The following is a 26,015-nucleotide window of genomic DNA, read 5'->3' as shown; positions in this document are numbered from 1 at the left end:
GGAATGATTTTACTAGCATGGAGTAGTTAGTGAGGTTTCCAGTAACAGGCATGGTCTCCCTCTTGTTGAGTGGCTCTCCGTTATTGGTTACTGCCTAAGTATGAGTGCCTCCATGGCACCTGTGGGTTTATTGTGTCGTGCTGGCTGTTGATGTGTGGGCATCATAACCGGCTAGAGCTGTTGGCTCTTATAAAACATGTGCATTTTTGTACATTTCATATAAATTTTTAGTTTGCATTTATCTGTAATAGCTTTATATTTCTCTGCTCAAAATAAGATTTCTAAATTCTAATCTGGAGATTGCTCGTATAGTTAAGAAAATTAAGCACAATTATAAGAAAAAAAATGTACCAATAGCCCATTTCCTTTTGCAGCACCATTTTAATGTCATTGCAGTGACAATGGGGGCAAAATGATTCTTACAGGGACCACTGGCCTCCTTGAGTTCTACTATTATATAAACCACAATTCCCCCAACACACACACACACACACACACACACACACACACACACACCATGAAATGATCCCAACCTCAGAAACATGTGAGTTTATTTTGGATTTAATTTTATTCTTGGCAAGTTTCATGAGAAAGAAATACTTGAGGAGCCTGGGGAGCTTGCAGTGTTGAGAGGCCTTCCCAGCTCTGGTTTCCTCATACGCTTGGGTGTTGGTGAGCAGCCTGCCAGAGCTCTTTGGACAGGGCTCCGATAGACTGAACATGGCCAAGCTGGAAGGATATGGACCTAACATGTGTTAATAGGAAACATCACAGGAGCTTGGAGTTCTAGCGACTTGGGTGGTGTCACAAGGATTTGGAAGGCGTCATTCTGTCTTGAGTTTTGCCAGGATAGATGACAGCAAGTCATTTTGGTCATCAAAATTAGACTGTTTCAGTGACTTTTAGGTCCACTGTAGATCCCCTGATTTATGTGTGATAATTCAGAAATAAGTAATAAAATTTTCTGAGGGGAAATGCTATACTTTTAAAAGAAACTGTTAAACTAATTCTTAAAAAAAAAGAAATTGTATAAATATTGCTTAACGTTGGCCAGGTCACAGACCTACATGGAAAATGAACATTTCTGTTTAAGCACCAGGGCTGTAGTAACTGATGCATAAATACTGGGAATTGGTACCAGGGCCCCCAGTGGTTGCCAATACTCATGGGTAAAAAGTCCTTTATATAAAATGGCATGCTATTTTCACTTGTTTATGTATTTCGTAGACATACTCTTCTGTGTACTTAAATCATCTCTAGATCACTTGCAATTGTATATATAATCTGAATGGTATGGCAGTTGTTCTGTTTTGGGAACTTGACAGGAAAATGTCTGTATTCAGCTGTCATAGGTCTAAAGGTGCAGTATATGAACAGTGCTCGACTGAGTCCTGAAGAGAGGCTAGTGCTAATGATGGGTGAAACATCAGGAGGTCACAGCAGGGCGTGCCCACATCTCTGCATTAATGTCATTAATGCAGGTTCAGCATAGGGCGCAGCATGTAGCAGTTTAAAGTTTTGCTTCTTTGAAACTTTTTAGATTATTTCTTTAAAGCACTTTCATCTGTGGTTGACTGAATCCAGGGATTCTGAGCCTATGAATGTGTAGAGCTACAGTACCATGAAGAGTTAGCTTATCAGTTAAAGCAACAGTACTAACATTCATGGCAGCACCCTGACTGCAAATAGAGCATGCTCAAAGGGCTAATGCTGGAGTGGCTGGAGCCCAGGAGGAGGGGTAAGGTCGAGGGAACAAGTGAGAGCTAATGAAACATCAGAGGCCAGTATCAGTGGGGGAGCACTTGCTACCCCTAATCTTTAAAAAGGCCCAGAAGATCTCTGGCCTTGGAGGAGAAACTTCTGAATAGAAGTTATGTTCCTGGGTACAGGAGAACTGCCTTGGAAATAACCTCATCCCTGTAGAAGCACAGGAGAATCTATCTATAATATTTTTGTAGTAGCTTTTTCTAGAAGCTTCTCATCCATTACCTGGCCAATCTTATAAGTCTATGGGCATGTCAAGAATGCAGTATCCAGAGGAACATGGGATGTACTCACTCATATTTGATTTCTAGCCATAAATAAAGGACATTGAGCCTATAATTCGCGATCCCAGAGAAGCTAAATAAAAAGGTGAACCCAAAGAAAAACATATAGGCATCCTCCTGAATATTAACCTTCATCAGGCAATGAAAGGAGACAGAGACAGAGACCCACATTGGAGCACCGGACTGAAATCTCAAGATCCAAATCAGGAGCAGAAGGAGAGAGAGNGGAACGAGAGGACTCGAACTCAAGGATCAGACAGACTTGAAAATGGGCAGGCAATCTACATCAGTGGCAGGGGTTGTACTGCAGTACATTCGAGGAGATTGGGGAACTGGACCTCAAGGGTCAGAGGTAGAAGCATAAAGCCTGAAGGAGACTATTGCGGGGCTAGTGCTGGGGATGTTGCAGGGGCTGGGGCTTGGGCATGGGCTTGGGAGTGGGCTTGGCAGGTGCAGGGGGGGGGCGGGGGGTGGGGGGGGGGGGGGGGGGGGGGGGGCGGGGGGGGGGGGGGGGGGGGGGGGGGGGGGGGGGGGGGGGGGGAAATGGGAGGCAGTGGCGGGGAGGAGGCAGAAATCTTTAATAAATAAATAAATAAATTTAATAATAAAAAAATAAAAAAAAGAATACAGTATCCAGCCAGGCGGCGGTGGCGCTCGCCTTTAATCCCAGCACTCGGGAGGCAGAGGCAGGCGGATCTCTGTTAGTTTGAGACCAGCCTGACTACAAGAGCTAGTTCCAGGACAGGCTCCAAAACCACAGAGAAACTGTCTCAAAAAACAAAAAACAAAAAACAAAAACAAACAAACAAAAAGGAATATAGTATCCAAAGATGAAGGATAACTCTTGAGGGTCGGGGAAAGAGGCTAGCGTGATGCTGCCGTGTGTATGGTACCATTGTGTGGCAAGGTTTTGAAACTGTTCCACGCACTTGGTAATTTCATCTTCTCAAAGGCTCTGACTACTAACAAGAAGATTGAAGCTCAAGGAATATATGCTGGCCAATGGCAGATTCCAGGGGCCTGCTCCCTCTCCAGACTCCCATATCCAAGGTATAACTATAGTGCTTGTGACAATGTGTCAAATGGTTTAGGCCACCAAGCCTTGTATAAGAATCATAGTTGTAACGAGCGAAGGGGTGGTCCTCGTTACGCATCACACGTAGTATCACACTGAAGTCATAGTATTCCTTGAGGAGACGAAGGTGTTAGTTTTGGGGCAAGTGACTCAGGACTGACATTTAAATTTAGGGGTTTTGATTCTGAAATTATTGGTCAGTAAATTCTACTACATTGCTCATTAGAAAATGTTGGCTGTGGAAGCAGTTTTACTAAGTTAAACCCAAACCTGAAGCAACATAGAAAACCAAAATGATGTCAGCCAGTCTGATGTTTTGCCTATTGTTAATCTCTGTTTAACTTTATGTAATGTGATTCCTCATTTTGACCATTTCAAGAGCCTGTCAATAATGATGGTCTGTATTCATGGGGCTGGAGAAACGACTCAGTGGTTAAGAGCGCTTGTTCTTACAGAGGACCCGGGTTTGAGTTCTGTCACCATGTGGCAACTCATCTCTAACTATGGCATCTAACGCCCTCTTCTGGGCTCTATAGGTATTGCGTGCATGTGGTTCACAGAGGTGCATGTAGATAAAACATGAAATAAAAAAATAAATCTTTTAAGAAAATAAAATTTAAAAAGGTTCAAGTAACAAGGCAGTGGTGGTGCCTGCCTTTAATCCCAGTACTTAGGTGGCAGAGGCAGGTGAATATCTGAGTTTGAGGCCAACCTGGTCTACAGAGGGAGTTCCAGGACAGCCAGGGCTATACAGAGAAACCCTGTCTCAAAAAACAAAATAAATAAAAAAGGTTCAAGGAAATGATGCACAAACCAAAAACCAAAAGAAAATCTTGTAATTTCCAGGAAAAGTTCGCACGAAATGCCAAATACTAAAATTAATTCCAAGTAAGTCACAGTTACGTGCTAAATTTTTTATTTATAGAGACAGGCAGGTGCTGAATGGGAGAGTGGCTACCACCCTCACATCTGCTACTCACAGAAGCAGTTGTGATGCTGAGCTTAGGAAGTCCTTTCTCATCCAATGTCATAATAGCCCATAGCTAGGAGCTACAGGTGAGATGTTGAGACTCCTAACTCTTCAAGTGGCCCCTTATCAGACGAGGATGTAGCCCAGGGGTACCTCTAGATTTCTGGCTCTAGATTCCACAGCTGATTCTTCCCTAGGTTTTGTGATTTTTTTTTCCATCTTGACTATTAAAACAACATAAAGGAGGAAAAAATGAGACGTTTCTATACAGAAGTCTTATTAGATCATCACAGTAGATAAATGATAATGAAGCATGAAGCAAACAGTAGAACAAACCAGAGGATGTATTGACATCTGGCGTGATGGTCAAAGGGCTTAATTTTGTATTTTAGTTGACACATATGTAACACTGTATTGGTACATTGACAATAAGCATCAATATAAGATGCCCGAGTATGCTTTCTTCAAAACTAAGCTCATCAATAATGAAATGTATGAGAATTAAAATATTAACTGTCATTTTACATGCTTCAAAATGAAGAGTTTTAAAAAATTCTTTAGGCCAATGCTAGGAAATAATAAGACCCTTGGTGTAGTGACTACGGAATATGTTTAGTCTCTTCAGAAAAGCTATTTGGCAACAGTTATAAGGTATCATAGAATTCCCTCACCCATCAATTTCACCCCTGGGAATTTATCCTGTGGCCATTGTTAAGGACAACAAAATTCACATGTAAGAAAAAGTTCACTGCGGCAAAAGTTATAATGGTGAGAAACTGGAATCCTTTTGAAGCCCTCTGAGAAATGACTCACCAAACTACGGGATTGTATGTCTGAGGATTATGTGAAGAAACATAGCTGGTGTGTGTTTGTGGATGGGGCAGGACAGGGAGAGGAGCGTGAGATGGAGAGAGAGGAGGAAAGAGGAGGAAAGTCTGAAACTGACGTGATAATGCAGGAGACCCACAGACCCAGGAGAGCTGATCCAGTGGGCTCTGGCGAGTCCTGATGTAAAGTCAGGAAAGAGGATGTGCTCTCTTGAAGACGTTAGTTAGGACAAGGGGGTTATTATTTCTCACCAAGCTTGCATTTGAGCTAGACTTTCAACATACTTGATGAGTCTTACGCAGGGTGAGAGAAAAATCAGCTTCACGCAGTTTACTAGTTCCAGTGTAATGCCACCCAGAGCCACCGGTGCAGATCTTTCCAGACATTGTCTTCGGCCAGGTATCTGGGTACCCTGGAACTCAGTTGCTGTGAGTCATGAAATGAAGCACCATAGCCTACATAGCCTTTGAATCCATCATGAAAACCATATAGTAAGAATGCTAATGATATTCATTGAGAAAAAAAGCCAATTAAACTTTATGTTGTGTCTTTGATTTCCAAAAGTATTATCATTAAGAGTAATTACATGAAAATTAAACTGTAGATGAAATAGGAGGAAAGTTAGTGCTCATTATAGGCACTTTTGTGTGTGCACACTTGTGTGTGTGTGTGCATGTGTGCATGCACGATATTGTTGGCAGATGGCAAGGGACGAGAAGAATTCTTGGTGAGTGAAGCCTCAGGATCAGGCTGGATAGGTGCATTGGTGCCGAGTGCTGGGAACATTAAGATCGCATCCTCAAGTAATTGAACTTTGTCTGAAGATAGACAGAGCATACACGGCACCAAAAAACTGTGCATGAACACCCAAGGGAGGCAAGTTGCCAGGTACATGGGCTAAATATACAACTGTAATAGGCTCAACTTAGAGTGACCAACTGTCACTTTCCTTAGGATTAGGGGAGTTTTCAGGATAAGTCCCCGAGAGAGGGAGAAAGGGGAAGGAGGCAGACTGTATGGAATTGGTAAATGTGGGAATGGAGGAGACCCGCAGACCCAGGAGAGCCTATGCAGAGGGTCCCTCCTAGTTCCGGTCTGAGGTCAGGAAAGAGGATCTGCTCTCTTGAAGACTTGCAGCATACTGGCTGCATCTCACCCATGCTGGGAGAGAAATCAGCCCCCCAGTTTACCTCCCTCAGCGAGTTGCTCACCCTAGACTAAAATATGCAAACCGCAATTCATGTTCTGTAAGAAGGATGAAAGATGAACGAGGAACAAGTCTAAGCTGAGCCTCCAATTCCATGGGGCAGAGTCAGGAATATGGTTTGAAAATATTTTGTAGTAGAAGCAATCAAGTGACATTTTGGGGTTCAGAGGAGATATTTTAAAAGTTTTTCTTTAGCTAAAATAGAATAAAATAAAAGTCAAGATGGTTGCACAGTCAAATCATAGCAAATAACCCCCTGGTGAAAACATTGACGGTTTAAATCTCAATGGCTTCCTTATTGGGTTTTCCAATTACTGTTTTATTTATTTGGTTTTAATTTTATGCCAAGGGGAATACAATCCTATAACAACACCTCATTAATTTGCACTAATGGGGAGGCAGAGTGCTGACTGGTACGAGAGCACGCTATTTAAATGCACACAATGCTAATACATCTGCGGCCTTAGAGAACACCCGTGCCAATGGGATGGAGCCCACTGAACTTTGAAGTTTCTTCTTGTTTTCCCAGCTGGGCTCTGACCGCTACCACCCCTGGTGTCGGACTCTCACCACCGACTGTTCCTTGGCACTGCCTTCCAACTGTACTGCTTACTGGTTTACTGGAGAGCAGGGCCTGTTGGTGTTCTGGCGGCCAACCTGTGTGGAGTTGGGGCCAACTTTTAGCTCTCTGTGACTTGTCCTTCTGTGAGGATGGAAATCAGTGTTTGTGAGTCTAGGGGTCCCCAAGGGTTCCTAGGCCTCAGACTCTCTCCTGGTTAATTGCTAGTTCTATACAAGCCACCCAGTCCTTCCTGTTCCTCACTTTCTCTGTATAAAATGGTTTATTGGCATCACAGAGTTTAATGACGGTTGTGTATAATTGGTGAGCACTGCATATACCCCACACGTTTATTAGTATTGTCCTCCATCAGATGCTTATTAGTTATGTCTAGCCATCTCCCTGTACTCTAGCCACCTGTCTGCCTGTCTGTCTATCTATCTATCTATCTATCTATCTATCTATCTATCTATCTATCTATCATCTATCTACCTAACCATCCATATATCCATATATCTATAGCATCTATGTATTCATCTATACACCTACCTATCTATTGACCTAAGTATCTACTATGTATCTGTCTCCCCTTCTGTCTGTCATCTATCATCACTCTCTCCTCTTTCTCTAGTCACATGCGTTTGCAGTGAGGTCAGATCTTTTAGGGTATCCCTCATAGAGCAAACAGTGTAGTTAAGGGCTTTGAGGAGAGGAAGACAGGCTTAAAAAATGGGCTGGTTTCAGGGGGCTGGGAGGTGCGTTAGGAGAAGGGATGGTGCTCTTGCGTGAGGACAGGGACTGTGATCACACCTCCTTGCAGTGCTATGGTGAACAGATTGTCTTTAAAATATGATGTTATTATGTATGGGGGTATATGGACAGGAGTGCAGGTCCCTGCAGAAGTCTGGGGAGTCAGATCCCATGGACCTGGAGTATATGCAATTGTGGGCCTCTGCATACCTGTGGGTGTTGGGAACTGAGCTCTGGGCCTCTGCAGTAAGAACTCCTAACAGCTTAGCCATTTTTGTCACCCCTATGAACAGATTTTCTGATGGCAAAAGGAAGTTATTGTAAAAATCTGAAGAAGTGAAGTAAAAGGAACAAGTTAGTCTGTGCCGAGCTTGGTGATAATTCTCAAGAGTTGGGTGTCTCAATTTTGTGCTGCTTTTGGAGGTCTTTTTTTTTTTTTTTGGCAAGCCATTCTGGTTTCTCTCAAAAACTGCCAACCGTATAACTCTTTGAGAGGGGACTTGTGCTTTCATTGGCTTCCTCCCTATTTCCAGATGGGGCTGTCTATTCCCCATCCTCCTCCCTCTAATTCTCTAACTCCAGGGAGATTGACAAATCTCATTCACTTCAGAGCCAGGGCCAAGGAATGGATTACTTTGAGTGTATTTACTTGATGCTCTTCCCTCTCCAGCAAGGCACTGTCATTAATTAGACAAAAACAAACACAGCAAATCCTCACCAGCTGAGCTTGATGTTTTCAAAGACTCATAGATCTCATCTGCATAAAATAAATTAAATTTAGAGCCTACCTAGTGCATACATTCATTCTGCTGGGTCTTTCCTCCTTCCGCATTACTGTCTGCAACGCGTCCCAAAGAGTTGTCCCCCAGCTCTGATGGGTCTGGAGTGCCTTGCAGGTCCTGGAAGAAGTGAGTTCCATCCTCACTAGGCTGTGTCACCCAAGAGGCTGATAGGAAGTAAGGGGCACTTGTGGCCAGCCTTTCTCACAGCATGGAATAGAGAGTCCAGGACTATATAATGCAACGGGTGATTTTAGCTTCTTCGGGGCTAGAGATTGAACCCAGGCCCCCTTGAATGCTAAATTGCTAAACAAGCAGCCTCCCATTGGGTCACCTCCTCAGCCTCTCCAATATATGTGTTCAAAAGCTGAATCTAGGTTAGTGCAGCAGTTCACACCTGTAATCTCAGCATGTAGGAGGCTGAGATAGGAGGATTGCCATGAGTTTGAGACTAGCCTGGGATAATACTTCTGACTAGAGTTATCCTAAGATATTTTATGTTATTTGTGGCTATTGTAAAGTGTGATGTTTTCTTTTTCAGCACATTTATCATCTATATATGGTGGGGCTACTGAATTTTTTGAATTAATCTTATATGCTACTACATTACCTAAGGTGTTTATCAGTTGTAGAAGTTCCTTGGTAGAACTTTTGGATTCACTTATGTAAACTATCATCAGCAAATGATGAAAGTTTGACTTCTTCTTTTCCGAATTGTATCTCCTTGATTTCCTTTGTTGTTTTGTTTCTCTAGCTAGGACCACAAGAACTTTATTGAATAGATATGGAGAGAGCAGACAACTTTTTCTTGTTCCTGATTTCAGTGGAATCTCTGGGAGTTTCTCTCCATTTAGTTTGATGTTGGCTGTTGGCTTGCTGTATATTGCCTTTATTATGTTTAGGTATGTTCCTTGTATCCCTGCCCTCTCCAAGACCTTTAAAGGGGTGTTGAATTTTATTGAAGGCTTTTTCAAGATCTAATGAGATGATCATGTGGTTTGTTTTTCTTTCAGTTTATTTATATGGTGGATTACATTGACACATTTTTTGTATGTTGAACCATTCCTGTATCACTGGTATGAGGCCTACTTGATCATCGTGGAAGATTTTTCTGATGTGTTCTTGTATTCGGTTTATCAGTATTTTATTGAATGTTTTTCATCTATGTTTATGAGGGAGAATGGTCTGTAATTCTTGTTCTTAGTTATATCTTTGTATGGTTTGGGTATGAGGGTAACTGTAGCCTTGTAAAAAGGGTTTGGCCATGTTCCTTCTGTTTCTATTGTTTGGAACAATTTGAGGAGTATTGGAATTAGTTCTTTGAAAATCTGGTTGAATTCTGTGCTGACATCTTGAAATTTGTAGGCAAATGGATGGAACTAGAAAAAAAAAACCATACTGAGTGATGTAACTCAGGCTCAGAAAGACAAATATTATATGTACTCACTCAAAAGTGTCTTTTAGACATAAAGCAAAGAATAACCAGCTTATAGTCCACAACCCCAGAGAACCTAGATGACAAAGAAGACTTTAAAGGAGAAATACATATATCTGCCTAGGAAGATGGAAAAGACAAGATCTCCTGGGTAAACTGGGAGTGTGAAGGGCAGCGGACAGGGTGAAAGGAGAAAGGGGAGGAAAGAAGGGGAGTGGGAAATGTATAGCTCAATTGAAAACAATAAATTACAAAAAAGAAAAACATTAATAAAAATAACTTATATTGGTTCTAAAGCTACTTCTGAATAGCCTATGAGATTACATATATGTAAAGTATATACATATATAGTGTGTGTACATATATATGGATACATATATATTATTTATGAAAAGAAAGATTCTTGAGAGATCTGTATATTCCACTTATTTTATACCCTAATAGAGATTTATGTTTAAAAAAATGGTTTTGTGCATTTAAAAAAAATCTTCCTTCCTTTAAAATATTTTCGTTTTGAAGGCGAACTCGAAGGTTCCCCTTTTAGGAGAAAATGAAAGGGATAATGACAGCAAAAGCACCACTTGTGGCTTTGAGTTTTGTGCTTCCCCTTCCCTGCAACAGTCCTGTTATCTGGAAAGCATGGCATGCCGGGTTCTGTGAGGACACCGTTTAAGGCATCCCAGCAGCAGAGGTCTCAGTGGATGAAGCTTTCGTCTCCCAAGCCCGACACCCTGAGTTTGGGTGCCCAGAACCCTTGTGAAACCCCGATGCAGTAGTGCCAGTGTCCTACTGAGAGAAGGGGGCTCAAACTCGAGACTCACAAGAGGCTGTGGCCTGACTAGCCGGGCTTACGCAGCAGTGAGGGGATCTTTGCTGTGGGAATTCGTTCCACCAATAGCTTTGGGGTACCGGCCTTAGGGCGTGGCTTCTGTGTGCAGAGGTAATGTCTTCTATGGGAGAGACGGGTCTCGCTCTGCTGGTCTGGGTGGAGTGCAGTGTCTATTCACAGGCCTGATCCCACTAAGGATTAACACTGGAGTTTTGATCTGCTCCGTTTCAGGCCTGGATAATTTACTTTGTGCCTCATGTCTTTATTACCTCATCGTATTGCCCATCCTGCTTGGACAATTATTACCTCATCTCCTGGCGTCTCTGCCTCCGAGTGCTGGGATTAAAGGCGTGAGCCCAAGAAGCAAGCAATCTTATTAGCTGTGTATGAATTTCATTTATCATTCGTCAGTTCTCCTGATGACTTGAACCCAGGCAGGTTCACCCCTCCTTAGGCAATCTGGTATTCCCCCGCTCTGGGAGGTCACTATATTGATGCCGAACTTGGTGAGGACACTCGATCCGCATATTGCACTACAGCCCAGAACTCTTGTCCCAGCCTCCAGAGTGGCTCCAAGCTCCACCAAGCTCCGCCTAGGTTGGAAGCGAAGCAGGTCAAAACCGCAGTGCTGATCAGTAGTCGGATCAGTAGTGAGATCGCGCCTGTGAATAGACATTGCACTCCGGCATAGGCAACATAGCCAGACCTTGTCTCTTCCTCATAAGAGATTACCTCTGCACACAGAAGCTGTGCCCTAAGGCCTGCACCCCAAAATAGACCCTGTCTTAAACAAGTCAAGAAGACAATAACCAATACCCAAGGTTGTCCTCTGACCTCCTTCTATGTGCTTCAACATGGACATGCAATTACATGCACACTCGTGCATCACACACATATACACTCACAGATGCACACGATGTCAATAACAGTGAGAAATACAGTTTTATTAATTTTATGAGAATTTGACACTTTGAGGATTGTCTGTACATTTTTTTTGGAGATTGAAATCTAAGGATTTAATCCACTGATTCTTGAATTCATTGCTTCTATACCACTTTGCTTTTGTTTGTGTGATGGTGTGTGTGTGTGTATGTATGAAGGTGTGTGATGGTGTGCGTATGTGTGTGTGAAGGAGTGTAATTGATGGTGTGTGCTATGGTCTGTGTGATGGTGTGTGTATATGTGAAGGTGTGTGTATTGTGTATGTGTGAAGGTATGTAATCGTGTGTGTGTTGTATTTGGGGTATGTACACATGGGTGTGGATGCACGTGCCTTTGTGTACCATATAGAGCTGAAGGAGCACATTAACTGTCCAGCTCTATCACTTTCTACCTTATTTATTTGCAACATGGTCTTTTAATGAATCTGGAGCCAGGCTGGTGGCCATAAACCCAATGATCTTAGTGTCCTCAGTACACACCTCCCCTACACAAACTGAGGTTAAAGACATGTGGCTATGCATTGCTTTTTACATGGGATGTTGGGATCCAAATTATGGTCCTCATGTTTATGTGACAAGTGCTTTGACACATTTAGCCATACCTTCAGTTTCTCCATCAAATTTTCCATCTCCCCTCTGTGACCTGCGGTCATCTGGATGCTGGCTACTATAGTGTAGTATATGAACTTTTTGTTGCCCGCTATCTCTGCTGCCCCCTCACACCATCATTTTGGGAGGCAAAGACACAGAAACTCAGTGCCCAGCCATGTGGCTAACGATGTGGTTCCAGGTACAGCCATTGACTGACAGTGTTTACTTGGTCCCAAGGACAAACCTTGGACAAGTGTCTGTTCCTTCCATGTGTCCACCAGTAACACCACTGCTATGCCTGTTGAGAGACCCTCCTGGCAGGGGTCATATCTACCACCAACCATTGTTAAAAGCTACCTTTATGTTTGTTTTGCTGTGGCTTAGGAGCCTGTGATGAGAGCCACAAGGCAGGCTTCCAAGACTGCACCTTATGAAGGCCTTTCTTACACCCACGTGCCCAGCTGAATGAGATGGCTCACTGAGGAAGCTGCCCTCTTCCGTGGGAAGAATGTTGTCTTCTTCCTGGTGGTCAGGGATTTCCAAGCTGGGTCCAGTTGAGACAGTTCAGGTGCCCCACATGTGCTTTGACGGTAAAAGGCTTTTGCATTAAAAAAACATAACAGGGTACTGTTAGACATGGCTGACCTTGTCAGCGATTGAATTTTAGCACGTTGGTAAATGGCCAGTACATCAATGGAGACCTATGTGTGTGCTTACATTTATTTTCTCTGGCTTCACAATGCAATTCTACTGTCATGTCTGTGCACACATTTGGGTTTATGATATAATGTGTGCCCTATCAGTGCTTTGCCCTGCAGAGTAAGGCTCTGAATTCAAGCCTGGTAACACACCCACTAAAAGGAAGATTCAAAAGTGCCTGTGAGACCCAGTCTTTGCTGATGGTCATAAGTTATTTTCATGCTATAGCTGGGTGGTGCTTGCTTATAATCCCAGAACTGGGTAGTTGGAGGTAGGGAGATCATAAGTTCAAGGACAGGTTGAACTATATAATGACCTCAAGGGCTACACGACTATGTAGTCAAACTCTTCTCAAAAAGAAGTGAACAACGACAAAACCCAAAACAAAAAACTAAAGCCCTCTATGATCTACTATAGTTAATAGAATAAGCATTTAAAACCTTTTTAAAAGAATTATGCTTTGCACCACTGAAAGACAAATGACACAGTAGGGAAGATACCCTGCAAAATGTTTGACAAGCTAACAGTCTATTGTATTGATGCACAATTTCACACCCACTGCAGAAAAGACAAGCAAGGCCCAAATTAATAGTCACAGAGAGAAAGTATAAGTTTGCAATAAACATTCTGAAAGATGGTTTGCTTCGTTTGACTTCAAAACTATGGTCTAGTTACCTTTAAATCTTTGCCAAAACCTAGAATCTCATGAAGAGAGCTTCAGTCTAAAAACTGTCTCGATCATATTGGCCTGTGGGCATGTCTGCTTGGAAATGTCTTGATCATGAATTGATGGAGGAGAGCAAGCCCACTGTGGGTGCACTACTCCCTAGGCAAGTGAACCCGAGCATTCAATAAGCATGCCCATCACGGCTTTGGTGTGAAGCAAACTCCATGATCACAGAAATACATGTGGAATAACAAGCAGGCAGCATGGATGTATTTGTTTCTCTGCTTTGGACTGTGGATACTATATGACTCTCTTCTTGAGTTCCTGCCTTGACTTCCTTAAAATGACGGTGAGTAACCTGGAATTGAAAACAAAATAAACCTCTTTCTTCCTTGAGTCACTTTTGGTTAGGGTGTTTGTCATAGCAACAGAAATGAAACAAGAACAGACTTTAAAACAGAACAATAGTGAAACTCTTGCCTCTCTCATCCCGCCACTAGCCAACCCACAAAGCTCCAGGATTTCATGTGGTTACTAGACCTTCCTAGCTTTTATATCAGTGCTGTGGACTCAATTGCTGGTCCTTGTCCTTGTGGGGTAAGTGCTTCATCCACCAAGCCATTTCCCCAGTCTTGCCCCCTTTTCCACAATGACCACGTAGATATTTAAGTAATAAGGAGAGTTTAAAATTGTCAATAGAATTGTGGCATTTGATAATTAATTTACTGGCATGGCTTTTTTTTATTTTGGATTGGCAGTGCTTGACTAGCTAGCTTAAAGTAAACAACAGATTGCACAACATGTATTAAGTTTTTAACTGACTAAGCTCAGGTGTGTCTGGTCCTAGTCAGTCATATGTATTTGCTGTGTGGAGGACAGACTGACACGGTGATGCAGTGTTCACTCTGGAGAGAGACAGGAGTGTGTGGCGTGTGGAAGTTCGGAGAAGGAGCTGCCGCTAGAATAGACTATGTTACTGAGAAGCTGACTGGGGGACGAATTGTGAGCAGAATGTTATTCTTGCAAAGGGCCCCGAGGCTGACTCAACACTTCCTCTGCCATTCTGGGCTCTGTGTTTTGCCTCTGTATTTGGCTCCGATGCTCTGAATTTAATTTCCCTAATTGAAAAAAGCCAGGGCTTAAATCGGATGGATGGTGCAAACAGATGTATTCCTTGAGAGAAATGTCACTCAGAATGACCAAAAACCCTGTTGAGGTTGAATGAGGCTATGGCTGTGTGGTGGATCAGGCATAGAAGGAAGGTTTAGGGGTGCCCCAGTATGTTGGGCCCATGATCCGCTCAGTCTCTTTCCATAATTCTCAGACACAGGAAGTTTGCCTTTGATCTGTGAAGTATAAGGACTCAATGGGGGTTCGCATACTTGCCTACTGTTTCCAGGTTAGTAAGTCATGGAGTCTACATCAGAATTAATCTACCCCCTAACTCAGGTCTTTTCTCTCTTCCTTTGGTCCCGGTGTTCATTTTGTGATATCTAACGAATCATTGAGTGTCTCTATTCCTGTCTTCTGGCATCCTTGCTCTTTGTTGCTGGCTACAAAGGGCATCGTATTTGAGCAACGAGTTTCAAGAAAGAGTTCAGGAGCTCTGTGTCCAGGGGTGGGGTTGGGTGAGGGTGGACTTTGTGGTAAGGGAGGGATGATGCACGGGAGAGCACTGTGGGGAGAAATCCTGCCTTCTGATTCTATTTTCCACTTGCCTTGCTGGGCTTTGTGGCAATGACAAACTCAGTGTCCTCATGTTTTAGACGGAATAGTAGTATCTCATTGGTTACGTGGTGAATAAGTGGTGAGACTGGTGAACTGCTCAGCATGGGCTTCCGCCTGCTCACCTCTTCCCCGCTCTGTGGTGCTGACATCCAGAAGGCAACCACGATCCCAGTTCAGTTCTGATGACAAAGCCTTAGAGGACCCTGGGGGTGGGAAGGGAGCTTCAGTCTGTCTCTGTGGCTTATTCCTAGTGGCAACCTCACATAGCTATTGCTGTGTGAAAACAGCAATGTAAGACAGAACATCAGAGAAAGCCCCTGTCCAAACTTGGACCCACTTTTTATCCCAGAGTACAGCACAGAAAGCCACCTTGGACTCTGTTCTCTCAGTGAAATTCTTACAGATTTTACTCTTTCTACTGCACAAGTTTCTGGGATACTTTTATTTTGATAGACGGGAAGAAAGAAATCTTACAATGTATGACTACTATATAACCTCTGTCTGTGATGTAATACTGCTTCATCTTCAGGTGAACTTCAAAAGTTGTACTTTGAAAGGGAATTATAAATTTATCTTGAAGGAACTTTTAGACCCTTAATCTAAGGGCAGGGAGGCAATTCTGTCTCAAACACAGCCCAGGAACACAGCATTATAGGATAAAAAGAAACCAATTAGACTTTTCTTCATTTTCTGCCCTTTGCCCCCGAAAGTCCAAATTCCAAGGAAAAGAGACCATAATAACAACTCAGCTTAAAAAACAATCTGGGTGGGTCTGGGTTTGTTACATATTAAACCAGTCTAGTGCATTCTTTATTTGTGAAATCGTAAAATTAAAATTGATTCCAGAAGAGTGACTTTGAGATCCATTAACATTCTTATTCATTAGAGAAGCCTGCAGGATTGTGACCAACTTCGAATTCAGAAAGAAACTCACCAATCAGAAGATATAATTTACTTGAAAAATTTGGTAATCAAAATTCATTAAAGGGATGGAGATGCAGTTAGGTGGTAGATATAGTTTAGATACAGTTAGGTGCCCAATGCACATACACACGCACACACACGCACACACACGCACACACACGGCTGCATTATGATGCTTTTTGCTTGAAAAGTTGCTGTTTTGATAACTTATGTAGATCACCATCAAGGTGGGTCCAGAAGCAGGTGAGATATCTGTCACTCAAATGGTTCCACAAAGCCCAGGACTTATAATTTAATGCACAAGATATGGATGGAGAGTTACCCACTGCATATAAAAATACTCTGGCTTTGGGACAGAGACTCATGGATTTCCCAAGAGCGTTCGACACCATTTTCTAGGCCTAGGACAATTTATGTTCACACAGGTAATAGACATGATCAACTGTCTGCCGAATATTACTTCCATACACCGTTTAAGAAAATCATGAATCTATAAGTAACTATTTTTCATGTATCACAGACAACTGAAGATTTAGCATTTGCAAAGATGGCCAGTGTCTCTGGCACGGTGTCCACAAGTGGGCACTGGTAGAAGATTGGCAGTAGATGAACAGGACCCTCCTCTCTCAGCAGCTTGCTGGAAACAAACATTGCCATCATTTTTAGCATCTCTTTGCTACTCAGCTTTCTGATTTGTGGGTGACTTCTTTTTTTTTTTATCAAGTCAGCTTCCCATATCTATTCACACATTTCTTTGTACACCGTCTTTTCTGTGATCATTTTATTCTGCTCCAATCTCTGCCTCACACTCTTAGGAAAGTATAATACACAAGCATGATAAATACTTTTTTTTCATTATGAGACCATTTTATTTGAAAAGGGATTTTAGAAAATACTGGTTAATGTGATTTTTCAGCATTGGCTGTCTTTAGCCACAGAAAGCTTGATTAAATTTTAATTAAAGTAGACTTAATTAAATCCTATTGGGTGAAGCAAATGGAACAAGTGATTAACCCTCCTTAACTGTTTCCACCAATCCTCTGCTCAGTCTTTAGGTGTCTCCCCTGGAGGGGACTTCTGTTGGTAGCAGATACCCACGTTGGTCTGGAGGATGGATATGTTCCCTGATTCCCAAATCCACTGGGGGCCTCTGCATCTCATTTGAAACATGGGATTCAATCATTTCCTCAACAAAACATTGCCACCTAAAGAACAAAAAAATTAAAAATCTGCATTATTTGAATTTTATATTTACTTGTGTAGCAAAAGATATTGAACAAAGTGTCTTGAAGTCACCTCCCGCCTCCCTGCTTACTTCTTCTAGTTTAGGATGACTCTCTAATATCTGTTTCCAGAATCTCACCCACTTTTCTAAGTTCAAGTAATTCCTTGCTAATACAAAGCATTTTTGGAGGACATTTGAAATAGAAAAAAAAAAGGTAAGAAGTGAAACTTTAGGGTGCCTGTCAATATAAACTATAGTCACCGTTTCAGGGGAGCTATCTTGGGATGTTGATGAATAGTTATGTAAGGTGGTTTACAGAATGCTCCTTTCTTTTCTCCTGTAGTGATCTTTCTCTGGTAGCTTTTTACCAATCTGTTCATGGGCACCTTTATGAATGTTCTAGATGATTGTTACTTCTACTGCTAAGTAATCAGCAAATAAAACGTCAACATAATTGAGCAGGAATGGGTATCTACTCCCAGTCAGTATTAAAGGTACATTTCTCGATCCTCCTGGCTCTTAGACTCATGGCCCACAGATGTTAGGGCGTAAATTATTTTTACAAATCCGAGGTTCCCATGGAGAACAGGAAAACAGAAGGGGAGGCGGGGAGCACACCACCCACAATATTTATAAGTAAATAATATCCTCAGGGGATCCTGCCCTTCAAGCAAGGTGATTGATTGGCTGGGCTTCCCCAACACACAGAATCAACTAAGCAGGGCTCACAGGGACTCACAAAGACTGAAGCAGAAGTTATGGAGAGGTGTGGGACAATGATCTGTACACTGTCACTTGTATTTTAATAAAATGCTGATTTGCCAGTAGCCAGGCAGGAAGTAGAGGCAAGGCGACCAGGCAGGAAGTAGAAGTGGGGTGATGAGAACAGGAGAATTCTGGGAAGAGAAAAGCTCAGTCGGCAGTCATTACCCAGACCAAGGGGAAGCAAGATGAGAATGCCTCGCTGATGAGAGGTGCCAAGCCATGTAGTTAACACAGACAAGAATGTTGGGTTAATGTAGGATATAAAAATTAGTTAATAAGAAGCCTGAGCTAATAGGTCAACCAGTTTATAATTAATGTGTGTTTCTTTGGGACTTAAACCTGTGGGACTTGGTGGGACAGAAATCCCTGTCAACTATGGAGCCTTGCAAGTATAAATTATGGTTGTTTAACTTGTGTTTTTTGTGGGACTCCTAACAGTGCGAATGGGGAGCATCTCTGACCTTTTTGCTTGCTCCCGGGACCCTTTTCTTCCTAGTGAGTTGCTTCTCTAGCCTTTATATAAGGGTTTGTGCCTAGTCTTCCTGCACCTTATTATACTGTACTCCGTTGATATCCCGGGGATGCCTACCTTTATCTGAAGGTAAATGGAGGAGCAATAGGTCTAGGGAAGAAGGGAGGTTTGTGTGCGGAAACCGGGAGGAGTGGAGGCCGCCTTGAAATGCATTGTACAAGAGAAGAATAAATGAACTTAAAAGAAGATATATTCTCAGATGAAAAGGTGCCAAGGAATACCAAAGTCACACCACATGACAAACCACACACCAGAGATTCATTGGGAAGGAAAATCCAGGAGGGTGGCTGCCTCTGAGTGGGTGAGAAGCAGCAGAACTGAGCAGAACACAGGATTGTTTATATAGGGTTTCTTGAAGGGGCAGAATTTTCCAGAATAGCCAAGGATTGGAAGGATTATATGACCTGATCTTGGGGCAGCCTCAGAGATTGGTAGGGTTTTTTCTCCTATAGGGTGGGATCTTCCACTCTTCAGCCTGGAGGAGCTAGGAATGTCAGTTAGGGCTACTAGGGAAGTCTGGGCAGCAGGGCCTGACTAGTGGAGCTCCTCAGGTGGTGGTCTGGCTGCTCCTGTGCCTCAAGGAGTCCAGCCAGGCCTCAGGGGGTCCCTGCCATTAGCCAGAGTAGTCTAGTAGCTTGGCAGCCAAAAGACACCAGGGGGGAATTGCAAGGAGTCTGTGAACATGGCAGGGCCCTCCTGCTGCTCAAGGTGGTGTGAATAGCCAACATGAGTAGCCTTCTCCTTTCAATGGAAGGCAGCTCAAAGGAGAGGAAAGATTCTGTTTCAAAACCTCAGGCTGTTGACTCTAGAAAATGTATTAAGCAGGCCAGTCTAGGTTTTGGTGGTTAGTAGTTTCTAAAATATAACATAGAATATAATATTTCAAGTTCTTTAGATGTCGATTTTTAAGAACCATTCAAAGCCGGATTCCTGGATAGGCAGTGACTCTCTCCCGTGTGGTGATTGTGTGATCCAGGCTTCCTCTTCACGGCAGTGCCAGCACCCCAGTGGTCTCATGTGTGAACCTAGACATGAGCAGAAAGACATCATGAAGAGGAGGTACTGCTGCTTGCTATTCCTTTAACATTTTGAAGTGTCTGCTCCTAATAGGCATTCCTTTCTTTGTTGTTGTTCTTTTGACACGAGGTCTCATGTATCCCAGACTGGCCTCAAACTTTGTAGCTGAGGCTAGCCTTGAACTTTTAATTCTTTCATTTTCACCTTCCAAGTGCTGGGATTAAAAGTATGAGTTATGTATCATAAATAAGCATGTGTTATAAGCAGGCATATTGCAAGTGCCATGCACGTCCTGTGATTTTTATGCTTGAGTTAGTTAGTGGAGAACTCAGTCTCATTGGTTCATATTGACTTCCGATGGTGGGGAAATGTAATGCAGGAAGGGGGACAATGGATTTTGGGGATCAGCCAGCATACCACCCATAGACACTGTCTAGGACAGGGTACACACTGGCTGGCCAGCAGGCCACACTTGCCATACCATGCATTTCATTTGGTCAGCATAGTGCTCGTAGAATTTTATTGTTAATGTCAGCAAGCACCTTAAAGACCAGAGATTTCACATCCTATACCATTTTATCAGCTGTGGCCTTTGACTCTTGGGAGAGTGACAGCTTTGATTCCATATTCTTGCTTGCCTCTATTGTCTATAATTGAATAGACAGGCATGGGTTCTTTCATCATGCCTAGGAACCATCCTTCTACCTCATCTTTACCTCTGACTTCTAGGTACCAATTATAATTTACCAAATAGTCCTGCTCACACCAGATCTTGTCCTCTCACCTTTATCACTGTGTGCTGAAAGCCAGAATGTGGTCCATGGCCCATTGCTACCTGCTTCTTCTTCTCTTATCCCCTCTTACAACATCACTCGTACTCTGTGGATTTTTGTGCAGCTGGTTGACTGACTCCTGATGTCCTCCTCCTTCTCTGGCTACTTTTCCTCTGAATTCCCTCTCTCAGTTTTTCTCCTATATATTCGCTCTGCCTCTAGCCCTGCCTATCCTTTCTCCTGCCTAACTATTGGCCATTTAGATCTTTCTTAGACCACTAGGTGTTCTAGACAGGCAAAGTATCATAGCTTCACAGAGTTAAACAAGTGCGACATAAACAAAGGTAACACACCTTAACATAATCTCAACAGAGGTGGAGGAGAGGGAGAGAGAGAGATAATCCCTATCCCTGGAAGTGGAACTTACAATATATGCCTAGAGTTGTTGGCAGTATGTCTAACTGAGGGGAGTCTCCATGACTTCATCTGTCAGCTCGTGTATGGGAGCAGAGAGGACACTTATCACAGTTTGCTGTTTATCAAATACATTGTCACAGTCCCTTTAGGACAGCTAGGCATCGCACTAGCCACAGGCACCATTCCTTGAGATGCATTGGAGGCTTTAAAGCTGAGCTCAGCTTAATAGGGGAAGCAAAACTCAACAGAAGAAGAGGCTTCGGTGTCATGCTTCAAGAGACCCAAAAAAGATCTATCAAGCCACTCTCACAACATGGTTCTTTCCATGTTGTCTTTGGAAATGTGGTCTTGGGAAGGCAGCATCCACCTGACCTGAGAGCTTACTAGACATGCAGGGTATCACATGCCTCCTATAATCTACTGACCCAGAATGTGTTTCAGCAGAGTCCTCTAGTGATTTTTTGTGGGGGTGAAGTTGGAGCACCACTGTCACTGTCTTCCCCATCCACTGTTGGAATCCTGATAGTTTCTGGAGTGGTAAAAAGTTCAGGGTCATGTTTCCGTAAATAGGAATGGATGCAGTGCTTGCTCTCTAGCTGAGCACAGACCTGGGACTCTGGTTAGCAGACAGGCTGGAGGTAGCACTGGTGATACTTATCCATCAAATGGAGTCTTTAGAGTTGGTTGCTCTTGCTAAGCTACCAATAGCAGTTTCACTTAGGATGTCAGGGTTAAAGAACTCAAAAGGAATCCACTTTGCCTAAATCATAAACACACAGTAGAATATTCCTTATAGATGGAATCTTATCCAACACTTTTTTAACCATGAAGAAATTTATCTTTCAAAATGTCTGAGGTGTATGTGGTGATTTATAAACTGGATCTAAATATTTAAAGGAACATAGAGTCTTCTTAACTCAAATAAGTTGGTATTCCTGGCTATATCACTCACAGGCCTTCCCAACAACTGTGATATGGACTATAATGAATGTTGAAACATAACAAATATGTTAGCAATTGGCTTTTGTAGTTGCTAGCATCCTGGATCATTTTTGTTTGTTTGTTTACATGGAAATATTTTCCCCCCAAGGGCATGACTTTCTGATTTGCTATTAGGAAGACTCTCAAGAGTCCAGCCTGGAAATAAATTCAAACAACAAAAAATTCAGCTTGGCAAGTGATTTTATATGTATTTAAATTTTGTTGTTGTTGTTGTTCTTATTATGGAAAGTCTGTATTTCCCCCAAAGCACACAGGATCTATTTCGGCATCAGCCAGCAAACGAGACGGTAATTGGTGTGTAAGCCGTTCATTCTCCAAGTTTTCTCACGGGGCATAATTTGTCTCTTATTTGTCAGGGATGGGTTCTGCAAGACAACACTCCTATTCATGATGGGCACAGCAAATGCACTAAAACATTATCATAGCTGGGATTAATGGTCCACTATGGATTTATGTCAAGAATGTTAATGGTTTGTTTATGAATAAGTGGGCCTGTCGCATGGTGAAACAGTAGCCTGCAGAACTGCTGAATGGACAGGATTCTCGCAGGAAATAAATCCTCTTGCCAGCCCCTTTGACTCTCTAAAGTAGCTACTGTGTGGGCTCTGAAAGGTGGCATTTACCTCACCAAGTCCTGCGCTCGCTGCTGCTGCTCTCCAAACTCGAAATTTTATTCATTTAGAATGGAGAAGCTAATCTTTGCAAGACTGAATATGATTCTGTTTTTTAAAATTTAAGCTTGTGAAAAAATAATTAAATTAATCTCTCATTAAGTAAAACTCCCCCCTCCCACCTCAGGATTTTCTGAAGTATGAATACGCAGTAGGTTTTCACTGTTAGGTGCAAATTAGTTATTGCAAAATGGAGTTTTGCAAATGAGAAATATATTGACCAGGATTATGTAATGATTAATACATAATATACACTTGTAGATTTAAAAACTCTAGTTTGTGTGATTCTGTATGTACGTGTGTATGTATGCATAACTTGTATGAATGTCTAGGGCGAGGTTTACTGATGTGTATTTTAGCTACTTTTTTTTTTTAACATTTACCTCTTAAGGAATGCTGCATATGAAAAAGACTTTCACAGAGAGAACTAACCTGGACTCATAGGAGTTCGCAGACATTGATCAACAGCTAAGGAACCTGCATGGAACTGATCTATGCCCTCTACATATGTGTGACAATTATATAGCTTGCTCTACTTGTGGGACTCCTAGCAGTGGGATCAGGGACTGTCCTTGATGCTGTGGAGGCTTTGGAGAACCTATTCCTCATACTGGGTTGTAGTGAGCAGCGTGGTGTCACACCTGATGGAGATGTATAATCAACTCCTGAGATGGCTAAAGTCTGACTTATGCCTGATCACGCAATGATCATCAGCTGCTTGCATATGCATGGGCCTATGGGCAGTGTCCACCTGTCAATCTGGGATTGGCAGCCCATGCCTACTTAAAGGCTGGCAGAGGTTTGCCCAGGGAGAGAGAGAGGAAGACAGAGAGGAAGGAGAGAGGAAGGAAGGGGAGAGAGGTCAGAGGAAGGAGAGAGGAAGGAGAGAGTGGAAGAGAGAGAAAGTTAATAAGGTCTTGGAATAAAACTGCAGTGAGAAGAGCTCCAGTGGTCGCGTTATCCTTGCGGGTCGAGGGTTGGACGCGACACTGGGTTGCCTTACCAAACCTTAATATGAAGGGAGAAGTTTAGTCCTCCCTTAACTTGATAGGCCATGCTTTGTTGACACCCATGGGATGCCTGCCCCTTTATGAACAGAAACATAGGAAAAGTGGATTTGGGGTGTAGAGGGGGTGTGGGAGTAAATGGGAGGACATGAGGGAGGGAAACTGCAGTTGGAATGTAAAATAAATGAATAAATTTAATAAATAAAAGTTAATAACTTTTTTAATAATTGAAAAAAGAGAAAGGTTTTCAGTTAAGAAGAAAATTAAAGTAAAATGCTATTCTATTTATTTAAAAAGATTAACTTTTCTCTTCTCTTTGGAATGGAATTAGTGTGTGTTTGGCTGGGACTGCATCTCAGTAGTCTGTCATATGCTTGTCTTGCAACTATGAGTTTGAACCAAGAGCCATGTAAAATGTGGTGTGGATGGTGACTCATGGCTGTAATGTTAGCACTGGGGAAGTGGAGACAAGAGACCCGAGCCTCATGGACCAGTCAGTCTAGCCTAAGTGGCGAGCTCCAGGCCAATGAGAGACCCAGCTTCAAGGAGGGTCCTGACAATGACACCTGAAATTGTCCTTAGGCTTCTGCATGGTCACTCACACATGCACATTCACCCCCAAGACCCATATATTTTTTTTAAAAAATTAATGTAAGTCAAGTTTTTGTTGAAAGTAATTGAGAGGCTCTTTAAACCTCAAAGTCATTTTGAATAAGCATCTACTATGTGATCTTAGAAGGTACACACTGACTGACTTGGAAGATCATAACATCCAGGCTCCTCTATGTTCAGAAGCAATGCATACTGTCTGCTCAACAACTACCTGCATAGCCAGGGACCATGCTGATCCCATTCCCTTGGTCCTTAGAGCAGACTCATGGACATAAAACCACTGTGAGGAGACTCAGATAGGTAGCGATAGTTCCCACTGTACCCACTGTCTGCTGTGCAAGAAACAGCAGGCCAAAGCCTGTGTGGTTCCGCCCCTTACATCCTTCTCCTCTTGATTGCATTGTGGTTCCTAGGCAGGTAGATGGGTTGTTGAACGAGCTTTAAAACATTGTGGGCTCAGATAAGGAGTATAGAATTCTTCAACAGGGTGTGGACATCTTACATCAGACCATAGCTTCTTGGGTTTCATCTAGTTCTTCAGAGAGCCTATGTGAGATAAAAGTGAGAACTCTAGTTAGCAACAATGCTCATTTTTATCATGTGCCAGATTACCAACCCTAGGCACTTGTCTAATCATGCAAGGGTCTGTTATCACATACTATTTTTCTATTAACATTATTATCATTGCATCTTTTTGTACAGTAAACATGGTGCTAAAGTTAAGGGACTCAAATTCCTAAGGGACCATTAAATAACTGTCACACCCTTGCTCACCCGTAACTGCCACCCTGGCAATAAATGGCAGGTGTATGTGTGGACTTGACTTCCTCTGATCATTCTCAAGTTCATCGGTTTAGCAGGGAGAGCTGTCCTAAGGTGAAGACAGGAATTTGTTAAATTTTATTTTCATACTATAATTAATAGTTTCCAATACTGTTCATTGCATTAGTTTCTATTGTTCTAACAGATCCGGATATTAGACTATTGCAATAATATCCAAGTATTAATTATTTTGTTATTTATTATTATTTTTGGTTTTGAATAGAGTAAATTACATCTGAAGGGTGGTTTAAGCATCTACCATGCACAGGGCATTCGTGTGTGAACCTTGAGGAAGGGAAGAGGCATAAACCCCAGGTTGGATGCTACAAGGATTGAGAATGTCCTTCTATATTTTGTTCATGATCAGGATTCAGTGCGGACAGAGTTTCTTCATTTCCCATTGTGTTTTTCCAGCTCTTGAACGTTGATGCAGGAGACACCACATGGTAATGAGATGCCACTAGACACGTTGAATCCTAACAGTCTAGTATATTAGCTATGGAGCAGAAATGTATATACGTTTATACTGTTTGTTTCCCATCTGTTTCTGTATCTTGGCTGTAGGAATTCCTTTCTCCATCTCGCCATAGATGTGATTTTTGTCAAGAATAAGACTGTAGAGAACAGGAATACCATCCTCTACCTCACTTCTGTGTTTGGAGTGAATGGTTCTCCTGCGGACTCAAGGACACTGACCCTCCAGTACTGGTATTCGTTAGAATAACCAGTAGATGGAATCGGGGACCCTTTCTTCTACCCTTGTAACCAGTGCTCCAGAAGTGTCTTAAAGGGAAGGCTCTGTGCACGGACTTCGTAAAGGGATAATCCAAACTCCTGCAGTTCTAAGATGAGACTGTACATTTTTTTCTAGATACAGTGTCTGTAGCTTTCCAGTGTTGTCTAAAGTCTAAAATGACTTTTTAAGTCATTGTCCTTGTGGGTGGAATGAGGAGCATTGATTGAAATCTCATTGAGGGTGGGAAGGAAATGGATCAAATTCATAGGCTTCTGAGTGATGAAATCCTAATCACAAATGGATGGCCCATAGAATATACCATGTTTTTTATGTGTATAGAGAAGAAAACATTCCCATTAAAGCACCTTTATGTATTCTGTCACTACTACCTAACAGTGATGATAAG

At 42.5% G+C, this 26,015-nt stretch overlaps 1 protein-coding gene and 2 long non-coding RNA genes across 4 annotated transcripts in view; 1 reads left to right on the top strand and 2 right to left on the bottom strand.

Moving 5' to 3' along the window:
• Positions 1–26,015, bottom strand: part of LOC126508761 (uncharacterized) — a 355,346-nt gene that overhangs the window by 57,307 nt on the left and 272,024 nt on the right. The window lies entirely within an intron of this gene.
• Positions 1–26,015, top strand: part of Pid1 (phosphotyrosine interaction domain containing 1) — a 230,254-nt gene that overhangs the window by 47,198 nt on the left and 157,041 nt on the right. The window lies entirely within an intron of this gene.
• Positions 17,912–24,912, bottom strand: LOC126508762 (uncharacterized). Its single transcript, XR_007593964.1, has 3 exons — positions 24,826–24,912; positions 24,431–24,597; positions 17,912–19,577 (listed from the first exon to the last, which is right to left on the bottom strand). It is a non-coding gene; the product is annotated as an uncharacterized lncRNA (long non-coding RNA).

Source organism: Alexandromys fortis, unplaced genomic scaffold, assembly GCF_014885135.2.
Source record: "Alexandromys fortis isolate MF-2015 unplaced genomic scaffold, M_Fortis_MF-2015_v1.1 scaffold_40, whole genome shotgun sequence".
NCBI lineage: Eukaryota > Metazoa > Chordata > Mammalia > Rodentia > Cricetidae > Alexandromys > Alexandromys fortis.
The sequence above is the reverse complement of the archived record's forward strand: the minus strand, read 5'-3'. Positions and strand labels throughout refer to the sequence as shown.